A 15457-nucleotide genomic window follows, 5' to 3' on the forward strand; every position below is an offset into this window, starting at 1 on the left:
GATGAAAAATAGTACCAAAGTATACCATCTGACAACAGCAATACATTTAACTGACATACATTTTATTAAGCAGCATTAAAATAAAAGGTACATACATACATAAACTACCACTTAATCTAAATAGGCCCAGAATAGTGCCAATATATACCATTTGATAGCAGGGGAATTGTACCTGACACATAATACCCCAAATGCACGTTAACATATTTAAATCTTTACTGGTACTTAGTTCCACAACTGCCACCCACTCCGCGTTCTGTACTGTGGAGTTCTGCGATCAAAATAAGAATACTGCACAAAATTGTGGATTTCATACTTTCTAAAATGAATAACACAAAAAGAGGACTATATTAAAATACAACTACTAAAATGGATGACACATCATCACTACAACCTATCACAGACAGCTATACAAATAAAACAATAACAACCAATAACAAACTCACAGAAATCTATTTATACCTGCCCAGCATCTCTTGTAGCCACAGCTATTCAATGTGGCTATAAATCTTACTTTGTAGCCGCAGCTGCACATACATTATGCTGTCCTTGATGGCCCAAAGGAAGCCAAAAAGGAGAGGGAGACTCCCACTTCCATAGGTAAAAGGCAACAGGGGAATTCATAAAAGCCAATATGCTTTAAAGGCTCCAATCCCTATCCTCGAGACAAGTGCACCTTGCTGCCATATCAAGAGTACATTGTTCTGCATGTTATGGATGGGACAGAGGGGAGAGAAAAGCTTATAGAGAACAAATATGTAAAAACCCTTCCCCAAGCTCACATGTGCTGCCTGACAGACTGCGGCTTCAAATACTCTCTGATGTGCAACCCCCTACTCTGAGGCAGGTCTTTGCCATAGATTTGGCTGTTTGGAGTAAGGCTCACAGTTTCTGAGATACTGAGTCTGACAGGATACTATCCTCCCAGATTTTCAACAGAGGCAGGCATCCTGCCTTTTGTCCCATTCTCCAGAATTCTGGTGTCTGGAATCCACATCTCCTCTCATTACTGGTCTGAGCTTGGAGGGTTGACACTGGCCACAAAGTATATATGGCTTTAATAATTATGTGTACCATCATCCACCACACCAAGACTTAGTTATGGCTTATATGCCATGTGTAAGCTGTCTCCAGGTAAATATTAATCATCATTATTATGGTTTTGGAACACAGGGGTACTCATACGTGCAGTCTCTGCACTGCAGTGACTTTGCTTTCACACAAGTTGTCAAAAGGGTGCCTGCAACTTATGTACAATGTCTGTGCCAATGGAGAGCAGGCACTTCAGGTCAGGACACTGATGTGTTATGGCACAAGTCTTCACTTTACATTTGGCATGGAGTTTAAGGAAATTTTGGTCCGGCTAGCAAACCCCTCTTGCTAAAATAGATTCCCAACATCATTTTATTATAAATACTGAAGTGACATCACATGGCCCCTAGCCTCTGATGACATCACAGGAAGTGATGTCCAACCCCACAGTGACATCACGGGAAGCGATGGGACACAACCTTTCATCATTTAACAAAGCATGAAGGGGCATCACATAGCATTATTTCTAAGTACACTACGAAAAATATGGTTATGACATTACTAAAATGTGATATACAATTCATACAAGAATAGATCACCATATGTATCGTTAATATCAGTGTGCATAGGCCCATATTACCAAATTACTGTGAATGCAAGCACACGTTAAGCGCTTTATTTAGAACAAATATACATACAATATCACCTAACCTGTGCTTGTACTCATTTATCACCCTCAGAAGGATGAAAGGCTGAGTTGAGGTGTTTAAGAACAGACTAAATCAGTGACTCACCCTCCTGAAGTGTGCCTGAAATAAAGCTTTAATGAGTCTAGCAATTATTGTATAGAATTCCAGAAAGACAAAATATTTGTTATTCATATTATTTGTTATTTAGGGTAGGTGCTGAAAGTGTTAGACTTGTGCAAGCCCTGTTTTTCTTTTTTTAAGAGATCTGAACAATAAAGCCAGCCACTGCAGAAACAAAGAGTCACATTGTGCGGGCCGAAGCCCAGGAGCTTCCATTTAAAAAAAAAAAAAAAAACTTTTTTAGGGGTTGCAGGGGAGACCACAGCACAGCGGTCACAGTTGGGAGACCACAGGGGTTGCAGTTGGGATACCACAGGGGTTCTCAGTTGTGACCCCGGTCGACCCCCAAATGACGGCCCTGATATTTTGTAACCTTGCCAGAGGGCAATCCTTCGCACAACTAGGAATAATTCCTGTTCAAACACATTCTCTGTGGCAGTCATGCCCAGCTGCATGTGATACGTGATCATCATCATCTACACAGACCACTACTGCCTGAAGCGCATCTCTAGAATGGAGTTGTTGTGTGTCGTGCAGCTTCCTGTCAGTTCATTGATTTAAGGGCAGTGTATAAAGGCTGTCATCAGAAAGGAAGGCCCATCAGACATCTTCACCTTCTTCCACTTGCTTCGATGAGTGCTGCTGATGTCTTGTTATTTTGTCCTTGCTCACCTCATCTTCTTTTTCAGATTCTGAAGTTAGCTATGAGGTAGAGCTTGTGCTCTCGAGGTTTGTATCTATCCAAAATGGGTCTGACCTCTGGGCATCACCGGTTTACTTACGTAGGCGACAGAGGGATATCAGCAAAGCCTCCCCCTTAAATGTATGTTAAAATGCACTGAGGGTCTTTGGGAGGCTTGTATGCCCCGGTCTTGTTGCGTACAACGTTATATTGGATTAGATACAGGGAATGACACCAAGGGACTCCTTGTCTGACCTGAGGGGTGCATGTTTTTAAATGTGAGAAGGCATATTTAAACATTCAGTGTCATCTCAGCCAATTACAGAATGTGAAATATATTGTAATCAATTTACCTGGTTCCAGATTTAATATAACAAGCATTATCAATGTGTGATTGCTGTACCATATTTGATTGTTGTATGAGTCTAATTACGTACAATTATTATTTGTTTTGCTCTCACCACTTAAAAGTAGGTTTGCTGTGTTGGAATATCACCAGTTCTACTTCGCTTGGGCTATGAAACTGTTGTTGGTTGTTTGCCTGGTTTTTAATCATTACTCTGCTTGTTTTGCTAGCTTTTAACAATACAATCAGCTTTGCTTGAAGTCATCCAACTGTACTCGCCTGGTTTCAATTCAGTAACACACTGCTGTCAAGCAGAGTGTTGGTGGAAGATCAGCCGTTCACATCCATCCACATCATGATCTACATGTCCATCTGGAAACCATTGAGGTTGGCCATAGGGGAGAAATACATTTTAAACGGATTCTGGAGATTGAAGAAACTTTGAGGACTCCACAGTGCAGGCCAACTGTTCCAGTGGAAAGGTACACAAGAACCTAATGGGATAGGCCATTAAGGGATTACCAAAGCCAGGTGAGAGTCCGGTTGAATAAGCCAGTCTTTTGCAGACATGAGGCGAGCATCTTATAGCCAGAGTTGCAGAATGCCACAAAGAGATCCATTATGACCAGGTCACAGAACAAAATCTACTTGCATCAAGTTGTCCCCCAAGAACCCCACGACTAACACCATATTGATCATCAGATTTACCCCGCTTGTTGCTTATAAAGCAGGACCTCGCCCAAATGGAATGTTTGACCATTTACAGCTGCCACTCTCTTAAAGAATACATGTCTGACATCTGTGGAGGTCTAAACATGATATAAGGGACCGGTGATGGGCCTCATTATGACCCAGGCGGTAAGGGGTTAACGGCGCCGCAAAAGGTGGTGGCGCCATTAACCCCTTACCGCCTAATTACAAGGGACCTTGGAGGTATTTACGGTACCGCAATTTGCAGTACCATAACTACCGCCTTCCCCATTTCCATTGAGCCCTATGGGGGCAAAAATGGGAATGGGGAAGGGCCAATGGTGAATGAGGAATTACCGCCCCGCCGACCTTGGAATGGGGCGGTAATTCCGCCATTCACCATGGCGCAATCGGTAAAATACCAGCGGCAACCATGGCGCTACTAGCGCCATGGTTACCGCCTGGGTCGTAATGACCGATGAAAGGGACATTAATATCTAGTCTCTCAATAAGAAGGTAAGCCACTACAGAAATTAAATGCTTTCACTGAGGGAGAATGTCTAACTTTTAAAAAGACATACAGTTTCAAAGGGTTTTACCGCACTTTTTAGAGGAGCCTTTATAAAAGAAATCCATTTAGATACATGAAACACTTACACACTGGCCAATTGGGCAAGAATGCAGAATGCCATTGGGAGGCACATCTGTTCCTAAATATCAGAGTTGAAAGTGACTGGTACTCTAGGGAAAAGAGAGGTATACAATCATATATGGAGGGGCTCCATCTTTCAATAGCCATGACCAGTCTGACCCACAGGCTTAAATGTGTCCACAGCAATGTTGTAGAGGATTTTGCGCGGAACAAATGATTTCATAGTACCCCTTGGGAAAAGAATTGGGAATTGCACTGTGGTATTAGTACTCCCAACTGGATAATCATGTAAATTTAGTTGCACAATGAATACATGTGTGCTGTCTTTTGCACACGGCCGAGCACAGGCGTCTTCTAATGTGAGGTCTGGATGAGTACCTTCAGAAGTAGGCGATGATATAGTTAAATGCAGTGCAAGATCCACCTGTTCAATCATTTTCCCTGCAGAACCGCACGTGACATATAAACCCTAGCACTCTCTGCGGATATGTGCCTGTTGTGGATTCACTGATCAGCAGCTTGTCATCTAATCAGAAGTGTTGAAAGGAGAGGGACTTGACAACGCGGACACAGTGGTTTGTCGGTGAAAATCATATTTGACAGGTTGTTCCTGTAGGATTCCGCTCTAGAGAAAACATCAGTTTGTTTAGATTTGTTTGATGTAAGATTGCATTTTTGACTGATGCTGCAATGTCCAAAACACTTTCATTTATACTAGTTATAATGATGTCCAACCTCAGCGATTCCTCTCATCTGCGTGTCTCTTTTTTCTTGACTTGCACATGGTCGACATTGTATGAAATGCATTCTCTTTGTATATTCATGAAGGTCCTGAAACAATTACAAGACTGATGGGAAGACAGCTGTATAATCGCTGTGCAGAGTTCTGTGAACAGTGAGATCAAAGAGAAGCATTTGAGATGTGTTCATGGGTAAAAGGAAATGTATTCAGATATGATTCTCAGAGCTGAGGCACAGACAAGGAAGGGTGTCTGATATGTCTTGGCATACACCTCATCACAAAACATCTGCTCGCTTCGCCATGAAAACCAAACACACCTCTCTCTCCGTAATGCAATCAACAGCAAGACTAATAACTTTGAAAGCTCTATGCAAAACCTAAGCACCCCCCTCCTTTTGCCTCTAACTCATGTTTTTCTCAAACTTACTACACAGAAATGCAAACCAGCCACTCGCAATCCTCTCTTAAAAAATAGACCCTTTCCCCAAATGTGGAACATGAAGCTTACCACTCTAACAGCAACTGTCACACTCAGCCCCTGGCCAACTCACCCACACTATAAGAATAAGACTGCACATTTGGGGCCAGATTACAGACACTTTCCACTGTTGCAAGTGCAAAGTTGCCCGGTATTAGCACTAGGGCAATGTTTGCCCTATTTTAAAACACTGGGACATATCAGAAAACTATTGCACCATGAAAAGTGAAATTTGGCATGGCATGGTGTAAACACATCCAAAATGTATCTTTCTTGCACCAGGGCAAATTTTTCCCAGGTGCTTATACAATGCCAAGGTGCAGTTGTCATGGTGCAAAAGTTTTCTAATATGTCCTAGTGTTTTTATAAATAGGGCAGACTTTGCCTTAGTGCTAATACCATGCAACCTTGCCCTTGCACCGGTGCAAAGTTTCTGTAATCAGGACACAAAGCCCTCCATGACTCCTACACTTCTCACGTTGTAAGCTTAACCACACGCAGAGCTCAGGGTACTCCTGATCTGCAACCTCTACGCCAACCACTGCAATCTTGCCTTTCCCTCTCCCTCCAACTAACCAAAACCACCACTCTCTCCCAAAACCGCCAGCCCGCCTGAAGACCATGCAAAGGCGCACAGTACAAACCCGACCATAGCACAACATAGGGCCTGCTCTATTCTGCATGCAGCTGTTTGACAGACAGATTAACTGGCTGCCATAAACATGTGGTCACATATTGGTTTCAACTCCCATTGACCTTTGACCAATACTTTTAGATGACGTTCTTTTGGAGCTCTTCCAGCTATCGTGTACGTCACCTCTACGTGTTTAGCAAAAAAACATAAGAGCACCGATATGTACACAGGAGCACACCATTAATTGTATGCCCTTTATTGATGAAGCAGCCCACAGTGCAATGACCCATGGGGCAAAGGATATGAACTCACAACGTAAAATATTTCCAAGGGTTCCGCTGTCGGTGGAACCCATGACCTGCATGCATGCTATTCTGCACTGAGACAGGGTAGTTCTCATTACACCACTGCTTGATCACCAGTAACATGGTATAAAAAACCTATTCCTTGAACAATGCCTACAACGAATAACTAAGAATATGCACAAGACCAACTGGGGGTGGCTTTAAACTGAAATCAATTCCTTACATTTGTCTAGCGGTTGCCATGTCCTTTATGGCCTGTCCATTACTTCTTTGTTGTTCAACACTAACATTCTCCCTTCAAATGACATTACCTTTACAATCCTTGCTTCCTTCAACACACCGTAATGGAATCAAAATGCCCGTCCAGCAGTACAGCGGTTGAAATCGTGATTAAAGAATATCTCACACGGGCAAATGTTGTGGAACTCAGCGAGCGGTATATGTGAAGTGTGCCATTTTCAGTTCTCTGAACGTGCAAGAGTCACTCCATAGAGCGTCCACCTTGAAGCTCTTGCATACTAATGATGTCTGTTCCCGTGTGCCTTAATTCCTCTCATTCACAAGCACACGTCCTGTGAGACCCCGATAATAATCCGGTCACTCGTGTGAGACCTGCGCTCCACAGCCTTCTTCCTGCAAAATCTATTTCCTGAGCAACACTTCCCCTGAGCATCTTTTTCCGGAAGTGACGCACACACTGGCGATGAATAAGTCCCCTCCAGGAAAGGATCATGACTGAAGGATGGGCATGCTATAATGGCAGGTTCCTGGAGGCAGCTGTCTGCTCAAAGGCATGGGAACACAGGTGAAGAGGAAGGAGGGGCAGGAAACCAGTGGAATGAAGGCAGAGGACGAAAGCGAGGATTGGGGTGGGTGCCACGACTGCATGACATTGATCGGGAAGTCAAAGGGAAGTCGTTCAGCTGGCGAACATGCAGTTAAAAGGGAACTGCAAAAGTCTCCCTGAGATGGCAGGCATTCGAGTCCAGGAAAAATAAATAGCACAGGCTGACACCACATTTACGAGGGACGGGGCTACATGCTCCTCAGGAAAGGCTGGGTCTATAGAGTTCGGGAAAAATAGCTTGCGACATTCATTCATAGAACCTCTGGGATAATACTTACCTCTTGCCATGAAGCTCCATCTGAAACTATTCTCCAAATTGACATAGCCTTCTTCTTCCTCCACCAACCTATTCAAGCAGCAGTCCTGCCATGTGCTTTACACTCTCAATCTGATCCAATCTACAATCGTAGCGGTTCATTTTTGGCACTTCTTTTAGATTCTCCTAATATATTCAAGGTTTCTCTCTGATACTCTCTAAAACACAATGCCTGACAACAGCTATCTCATGTGTTCTCTAACCAGAAGGTCACACAATGTTACCCACAATCGTGCCCCTCACAATTTTAGTTAGGGTTTTTTGGTTAACTAAATGTGTCATCCAAATATACCCTACATGCGGTTTTGTCATGGTGGTTTCCCAATTTAAAAATGTTAGCTAAAGTTAGTTATCAAACCTTTGGCTTTAGTGTCGTCCAATGCTGGACGATGGATGTCCATGGACCTAATCCCAAAAAAGTCAGTTATTTCATTAGTGTGTTGTATGATCTTGGTAAATATCTTGTTCAAAAAGTCTATAATTACAACAGACCTTATAGCCACCATGCGTTGCACTTGGATCTACCTGAACGTATACCAAGGTATACCTGGCACTAACAAAAATGTACTCAATTGCCTCAAACAATCGATGAGACCCATTATGGCCATTGCCATTTTATCAAACACTTGTCCAGAAAGGAGTGTTTGAACATGTACTTTGGTGACTCACTAATTCTTCCACATCTTTATCCATCTTTGAACACCAATATTTCTCACATAGGCCCTCATTACGACCCTGGCGGAGGACCATGGTGCAATTTGCACCATGGTCCATGGCGCAGAGCTGCCAACTCCGCCATGGGGGTTGGCGGACTTACCGCCCCATTCCGACCTTGGCGGGGCGGTAAGTCCCCAATCCCCATTTACCCTTCCCCATTCCCATTTTTGCCCCATAGGGTATAATGGGAGTGGGGAAGGCGTTAATTACGCCACCGTAAATTACGGTGGCGTAATTAACAACAGGTCCCGTAGGGCCATGGATTTTTCCGCCCGGAAAAACCAGGCGAATAAATCGCCATGGCGCTACGGGAACTCGTAGTCTGGCGGAAAGGTACGCCATGCATTACGCTGGCGTAAAACCCTTTCCGCCAGGGTCGTAATGAGGGCCATAGTCTTCGTTTTGGTAAACTACACTCTACATGTCCTTCAAAAGCCATGGTTCCTAAACTCACTCTTAATGGCATTGTTGCTATTTCATTACCTCTTGTCCATTCAGTGGTCCTTCTGCCATTTGATCATTTGGAATGCCTGATGAACCAAGATTTCCACTTCATCAATGTATTATGTCTTAGTCCTCTTCATAGTTCCTCTCAAATAACACTTCCTTCTTGGAAATCATTGCTGTCTGCCTACTAAATAAACAACTCTTCTGACAATTGACTTTGTAATATCATTAAACAATCTGATATAACACCACGTTCCTTTTCCCAGGCAGGTGCTTTATCATGAAATTGTCCTCTTTAGGGTACATAATCTATTTAAAAATCCTGGCTAAAACCGACCTCAAACCACACAAGAATATGCTCTGTCCTAGGCTGCTTAATGTACATCCTGCAGTAAACATCGACCTGAACATGTCTGATCCGAACCAGTGACCAATGCTCACTGTATCTTACCAGAGAAGAAATAAGCATTTGCATATAAGTCTCACCCACAGGTGCAGTCCTGCACCAAAATATTAGGCAATTATCCTCTGAACATGAGTGCCATCAGCAACGCTTTACACATATTTCAAGCAAGGGGTCCATGTCTGGATTACCCTAAGTAACTTAACGTAAACAACAACATAACTTGTTATTTGGGATGATTCCCACTCTGGAGGATCCACAACCACACTCTAGCTCACGTTACATTACCGGAGAAGAAATATCTATTTCTATATCAAACTGGTCCCACCCACAAGGCGTACCCAGCACTGACATTCTATTAAATGTTCCTCTGTGCAAGAGTACCATGAGAAATCCCTGACGCGCGTTGTCTGCCTTATAAGACATCATCAGTGAAGTAAAGCTGAGCTTTTTGAAGCACAGTGAGCAAGGGGACACATTTGACGTACCCTTAGGAACACCTTTTCATAATGTGAAAATCCTTCCCAGAGAGCAGGTTATTTAGCCATGTTCAATCTCAGTCAAGGGACCCTTATATTTTTGCATATTTTGAAAAACCTGGTGTTTAACCCTAAAATACTAAGGATAATCAAAATGCGATTCCTTGCTCGTTGTGCTTCAATGGGTACAGCTTCCCCTGGCTGATGACACCCAGTCGGTGCTCACACTCAGTAGAGAATTGCCCGGCATTTCAGTGTCCTTCTGGGTGCGACCACATTGATAACAAACATGTATATTTCTCCTCTGTGATGGCAGAGTGAGCTAACACGTGATTGTAGACCCTCCTAAGTGGGACCCTACCAAAGATCATTGTATTTGCCTGTTTTCATTCTTAGTCAAGGGGCTCCTAAGTTTTTGCGACTTAAGGTTTCACTTTGGAGGATCAGAAGAACTGACAAAAGTTTGATTGGTAGATACGGTCACAACAACAACCTTTCGGACCGGTTACCATAACAGTTGGTATCAGCTTTCGATAGAATGTATGAACACATTCATGAAAACCCTCTAGTAACTTATTTTCCCCCATAACTGTCCAGATAAACTCCCTCACCACTGAACCAAATGCCTTTCCAGTATCAATACAATTGCAGGAAAGGTTGGGTGGGAAGCTTTAGCGGTCATGTCAATGCGAATGATGGCCACATTTGTGTGGAATGATGGCCCCATGTGTGTGTTCAATCATAGAAAAGCTCAGCATGAATGCATGCATATTACTGCAGCAACCCTACCAGCTAGTATCTTTGTGAGGATCTTCTAATCACCATTACAATAAGATATATATTGGCCTGCTGCACGTTTGAGGGATCTGTTCACTCGCTCGAATGTCTTAAAGAACATCTTGTAGCAATATATTCAATCTCACATCAAAAGTCTTCTGTTTCACATGTCAAGCTATTCTCACCTGCAGCCTAACCAGTTGGGAGATACTGTATTGCAGATTCAATCTGACTAATTGTAAATGGATCTTCCAAAGACATCTGCACAGGGCTAGAGAGTGTTGATATGTCATTCAGGAAAATAATGTACCTATATTCCTGGAACAGCTTCCGAAGTGCAGATATGCACACTGACTGTAATTGGAAAAGATGCTAGCACATAAATCATTGGCATCTGTAACTAATTCTCCCTTAGCATTCTTAAAATCTAATAGTTCTCTCTCAGAGCTCTCCATAGAAAGAGACGCCATATTTTTACACATGTTAACGCTAAATAACAATAATAGAGAAGATGAGCATCATGCTTCAGTCTCAGTTTAGCATGTATTTGAGACAATAACATGTTTATTTGAAACAGTAGTGCCTTCTCACTATGACCACTTAGCTTCAAACAAGAGGGTGTTTTCCTCAAGGTGATGTATCTCCAGTTCAGACTGCCTATTTCACACTTATATTTGTATGGGCTTGCACTGTATACAAGTTATTATATATCTACATAGGAATACACCAGAGGGTCCAAATACACATTTGTAGCTAGCCCTTTTCTGACTATGCATTTTTAAATCCTAGTTAGCCCTACCAACTTCACAATGAAACTGTAGTTCCTTGCTTTAATTTACTGCCCATAATCCCCCAACAAGGCTGAATGGTACAGGGCTCAGTCAGTGGCATACATTTAAAGGCAAAGGTATCTAGTAAGGAAACATCTGTGCATCTAGAGTCCATGCCCTTCTAACATTGGCTGGATCGATAGGGAAGTATTGTCATTAAGGGCAGAATAAATAGGACTATTCATGGCAAGCAGGTGTCAGTGCACGGGTTACATGTGTCGAACTGATTTGATCAGTGCTCCCTGTGCTATTTGCATATCAGCATTGCAATTTCATTGGATTACCAAATCAACTGACAAGGTTTTCCGGTAATCTGGTTTGTTTTGCAAATCTTATATGGGTTCAACCGAATGCCACCTGTTAACTTAACAGATATAATGGCTAATCACACTATGACTCAACCCAGGTCTAACCTAAAATGGGATGCCACAAAGTCTTGTAACAGTACCTTCAAATATTGAGACCCATCTCTTCATAAGACTTTATTAATGCCATTGCAAAAACAATTGCCTCTTTGGATCAGACTCTTCTTTTCCCAATATAAGCCTAATATAAAATATCATCACTTAAGACCCAGCACTTACAGTGCTTGTCAACAGCTCCTTGGCCCAAGAGGATGTTCCTTTAAATCGCATTACCACTACAATCTCCCCTATGGTAAATAAAAAAAGCTCTCTGCACATCCAAACAACTTGACTAAATGTTGACCCATTACCAACAACCCCTTCATTTGTGGACTTTTAGAGAGAGCAGCAGCTCAGCCACTGCTCATCTCCAATGAGAACAACTGTCCTCTGCATTACAAGTAAACAGAGCTTTGCCCTTAGTACAGTACATAAACTGTTTTGCTTCCGCTGAAGAAGGTGTATTGGTAAAACTGAATGAGAACATCCTGACTGTCTATTCTGTTCCATCTCCTGACAGCTTTTGACACTATCTACCACGAAATCCTGTTGCAGTGCCTTCAGCATTCAGCTGCCATTAAGAGAAAGGTCCTAACATGGATACATTCTTTTCGCAAAGACAGAAACATACACATCATATCCGGCCATATACGATTTTAGTTTTTCACTGACAAACAGAGTGTTCCTCAAAGCTCCAATATTTCACACTGTGTTTTGTTATTTGAAACGCTTAACTGACATACTACAATCATTTTATATGACTTTCAAGATACAGGGCCTCATTACGAGGTGGGCGGTAAGGGTTAACAGGCACCGGTAAGGATAACGGTGCCGGTAAAGCTTACCGCTCTATCCTGAGGTCCCTTAGCGGGTCCCGCTATGGGCGCCTGGTTTTAGCAGGCGCCCTTAGCGGGCGCCGCTAAAGGATCAGGGAGCTAATAACAGGCCCCGCTATTAGAGGCCCCGTTATTAGCTCCATCCCCATTCCCATTGAGCCCTATGGGGGCTCGAATGGGAATGGGGAAGGGTTCTCGGAATGGGGACTTACCAGGTCCTCCAAGGTTGGAATGACCTGGTAAATTCCTATTTCGACAAACCAGACCCGGAATGCGGTAAGGGGGTAGCCATGGTATTAATAGCACCATGGCTACCGCCTACCTCGTAATGAGGCCCACACTCTGTCAATACTAAAAGTGCTTTTGAGATCACTAACCTTACTGAAATATGCAGAACACATCAGATTGTTTATCATTAAGTCTGGATGCTTTTGCAGACAATCAGCTTTGCATGAAAGCTTAAAAAATTGAAGTTATTTTCATGTGGTGTGACCATCCAACAACACTGGCCCTGTAACTTGCCGTTCTCTATGGGCCCCCTCTTTTCCCCATTAATGAAGGCAAAAGACTACCTTTATTTGCCTGCACCATGATTGCCTTAAAGAGACAAATCAGTGAGGCACAAAAAACCTTCCACATTCACCTTCTCACCTAAAGCATATCTTGTCTTTTGTCAACCTGCAAAACAAAGTGTAGGTGTACGAGTACTGATGCTGTCCATGTTAGATACTTGTCATATCCTGAAATTGTACATTTCCAAATTCATCCTCCATATTCTGCAGATCATTCAGAACAAGACAGTACAATTCATCCTGGAACCTAAACCCCAGGATCAGATCACCCCCAGCCCTGAAGAAAAGGATTGACTTTGAAACATTTTGTAACACTCATAGAGTAGTAATGGGAGGTAGGCTCTACATACCTTATCTAAAATAAAGAAATATGACCAATTTAAGATCAAATAAGGTTAGAGAACTAAGGGAACGTACTTTTGACCTTTGTACTGCTGCTAACAGCGACGAATTACATGGCCGCTCTGTGGCAACTATGCCTGGTTTGGACTGCTTGGAAATGCGTTCTGACAAGGAAAGGTCAACAATTTGGCAACTTTGAACTCTCTCTTCAAACACAAGGGCCTTAAAATCTCCTATAGAAAGGGACCAGGCTCCTGCTTTCAAAATTGATCCCATAGACATGATTAGCACCACAACAGCTAATGAAGATCAGTTGATTGCGAGCAGTCCTTTGGGCTCTCAAACATAGAATATAACAAAAATATAGGGGGTGGGGGATTTAGTAGCCACCAGTCAGCATTTAACAACTTGATGCATCGCATGGCTTACCTCGAAGATTTTGCCAAAGGTCTTGTGTTACCTAAGGAGGACATGGGGTGTACAAAAGATCTTGTGTCGGGGAATACGCACAAACTGACAAAATTGGAGGAAAGGTTGTGTTCTCTACATGACATCCTATCCACAGGGGAAATGGTCCAGATTGTAGGGGTGGTAGGTTGTAGAGATGTGCTGAGTGCTAATGAGGGGTTGCCTGAATCGAATAGATTGGTGGATGTGCGTCCATGTTCTCCCATCGCCTCTTTGCTCTCGGCTACACCTAATAGTCCCACTGCATTAATAGAGGCAGCTGCCAGCCTGGAAAAATAGGCAGGGGTGCCCCAGAGCACAAAGGTGTTGACAGCTGATATGTCTGACAAGGTGGAACAAGAGGCAACCCTTGTATTGAATAGAGAGTTCCTCATTGGCAAAGGGAAAAAATGCACACAGAATAAAGAAACATCAAAAGAAAACAAAAAATATGCACATCCCAAGCTAAGGGGGCATAATGCCTCTCTTCAAGGAATATATCAACTATCTAGAGTGGTTGAGCTGAGTGACCAGGACCCTGAGTCATAGTATTCAGAAGGGGATAGTGAACCCTAAGGGGAGGGAAGGGTGCTATCGGCAAGGGGAGCGGACTCACCCGGTAATGAACGCCCATTCACCTACATTGGACAGGATGGTAGATCAGCCGACTGACAGCTCTGGCAAAAGAGTGAATGGGGCTATGGAGAAGGTTCATGAGTACCAGCTTAACAAAACTAGCACTGGGGCTCATGAAATTCGACCATTGCTTATTGTCTGTGATCCTACAAGTCCCAATGATAGATACCTGGATCGGCCTGACACTCAACATACTAAGATCACCTCATTTGAGAAGATCACAAACAGATCATATGCTCGGATGACTGTGGCTAGTCAGACCACAGAATTGGATGGTGGGGGACTGGGCCTATGGAATGGAGACAGGGGTTCCTTCAACTGTTTTCATTAGGACTACTGATAATCCAGACTGTGAAGAAAGTTGGGTGACAATGCGATCACCCGTCAACACTCAGTGTGTGGATGGGTCAGTATGGTGTCCTTCAAAAATACTGGGGTAGGAGTCAACAAACCAAAGCAACAATTCATCTAGACTCAACAGGGCTGAAGTTTCTGGCCATTTTTAAGCAGATCCCACAGTTTAGGTCAATTACATCTGATAATATTGATGGAATTTCCCTCCCTTTATGGAATAATGAATGGCTGTTGAGCTATTTCCACTCTGAGATCGTATCATATAAGGTGTGGAATCAGCGAGCAAATCTGAAATTTTTGGGAGATGATCTGTCTGGCATCAATCAATTGACGACACTAAGGTGTTTTTGACCTTCAAGCGCAATACTCCCTGTGTGAAGGTCTTGGCTGAGGGCACAATGGAAGGAAAGAAAGGGGCCAGTGATCAAACCACACTAATTTCATGTCTTCTCTAAAATGGACAGGACTGGTCTTGAGTGGGATCTGCACTCAAAACCTTTGAGGTTTTCACACAAGGTTTGTGGCAATCCTAGCAATACTACAGTGGAGCTTATCTCATGGAATGTCTGTGGTAGGGTGAATCTATTTACATTCTGGGAGAACCCTTCCTGGGTGGGAGTTCACAAAATGTTTCAGGAGACAATGGAAACCTCCCACTTTAACTCTTTTATGAGCCCAGC

The sequence above is a fragment of the Ambystoma mexicanum genome, chromosome 6q (assembly GCF_040938575.1).
Source record: "Ambystoma mexicanum isolate Mex_15411 chromosome 6q, UKY_AmexF1_1, whole genome shotgun sequence".
NCBI classification, from domain to species: Eukaryota; Metazoa; Chordata; class Amphibia; order Caudata; family Ambystomatidae; genus Ambystoma; species Ambystoma mexicanum.